This window comes from Mastomys coucha, unplaced genomic scaffold, assembly GCF_008632895.1.
Source record: "Mastomys coucha isolate ucsf_1 unplaced genomic scaffold, UCSF_Mcou_1 pScaffold13, whole genome shotgun sequence".
NCBI classification, from domain to species: domain Eukaryota; kingdom Metazoa; phylum Chordata; class Mammalia; order Rodentia; family Muridae; genus Mastomys; species Mastomys coucha.
The window spans coordinates 60643671-60645436 of NW_022196895.1; the positions used below are offsets into that span (position 1 = coordinate 60643671).

Consider the following 1766-nt stretch of genomic DNA (forward strand, 5'->3'; position numbering starts at 1 on the left):
ATTTCTGATGTATTGCATTGAAAAGGTGTGCGCACATCATAATTAAAAGAGGCACAGCAAGCTGGGCAATGGTGGCACATGCCTTTAATCTCAGCACTTGGGAGGCAGAGATAGGCAGATTTCTGAGTTCGAGGACAGCCAGGGCTACACAGAGAAACCCTGTCTCGAAAAACAACAACAACAACAGCAAAAAAGAGACAGCAAGGGGCTGCTGCAAGCTCACGAGAAACAGGTTATAAAGCTGATGGTGAAGGAACAAGTTGTCGCTGTGTCAGTTTCCATTAGCTGCAGGGGAGGGTGAGAGGGTCACATTCATTTTTGCATGCACAAGATGTACTGCTTAACAAAACACTATTAGCTTGTTTTAAATAGCAGTCATAGCCCATGTTGGCTAATTCTCCTTTCTACACTCAGTTACCATCACCTGTATTGCTATAGATCAACAGACATAATAAAATGCCTCGTTTAGAACACACTTCTCTGCACAATTCAGAAAGGGAGCGCCGTGTGGCTCAAAGCAACCATCAGTCCAGCAAATGCCCATGAAGGTTTATCAGAAACTGCTTCCCAGGGGACAGAGGACAGATCTGAATGGCTGTGCTGCCAATACAGATAGGTTTAGCACTAGATATAGTGATTGTGGCAAGGAAGATCAGTGATAATGGGGGTGGCGGGTGAAGGAAGGGCCAGGGACCTGAAGGGTCTTCAGTTGCCTTCTCCTGCATCTTCATCCTGCAGTTCGCTTATCCAGAGGGTGAGGTTGTCTCACAGCAAGTGCATGATGAGAGTGGAGTCCTTACAGGAATCCTCATTTAACGTGTCCAGCTCAGCTGTAGCATCATCAAAGGTTTATTTGGCTAAGAGGCAGGCCTGCTCTGGTGCATTCTGGATCCCATAGTAGAACACAGAAAAGTCGAGGGCCAGGCCAAGCCGGATGGGGTGTGTTGGCTACATGTGCTTTTTGCTATTTCGAAGGCTTCCTTATAGGCTGCCTCAGAAGCTTCAACCACACTGTTTTTCTTCTCCCCAGAAGCCACCTCTGCCAGGTAGCGGTAGTAATCGCCAGCCATTTTCAGGTAGAACAGCTTACTCTCATACTGAAAATCATTGCAGTTCTTGATGAGAAACTTGTCAAGCAGAGCCAAGATCATTGCAAACGGTCTCCAACTCCTTCTCAGTCTTTTCTCGGTAGGCTTTAACTTTCTCCAACTTCTTCTCATTCCCATCTGCCATGGTTTTCTGCTCAATGCTACTGATAACCCTCCAAGAACATCCCCCGGCACCAGCTACATTCTTGTAGGCCACAAGTAGGAGATTTCTATCTTCATTAGACAGCGGTTCATTCAGCTCTGTCGCCCCCTTCATGGCGGAGGCCATGTTGTCTCACCTCACACGCCCACACCTCCTGCTCTCTCGCTCCCAGAAATCACTCTTGACAACTGATCTGTCTCTGCAGCTATAGCCTTTATATAAATATCTTTTGCAGCATCTTTGAATGTATGTAATACACTTTAAAGATTTATTTTATTTTTTAAATTAGGCACATATAATTTGAAATGCATAGATATTTAAAATTATAAATGTATCTGTGTGCAGGCATATGCATGTGCATGTGCACGTCTGCAGAATCCAGAGATATCAGATTCCCTGGAGCTAGAGTTACAGGTAGTGTAAGCCACCCAGGGCTGGAAACAGACTCAAGTACTCTGAAAGAGTAGCGCGCCCATTCCTAATCACAGAGACATCTTCCACAAACCGTGGGCCCC

At 45.8% G+C, this 1766-nt stretch overlaps 1 pseudogene; it reads right to left on the bottom strand.

The window, feature by feature from the left end:
- Positions 1-705: 705 nt before the first annotated feature.
- Positions 706-1377, bottom strand: LOC116087693 (annotated as a pseudogene).
- Between the last annotated feature and the right edge of the window lie 389 nt (positions 1378-1766).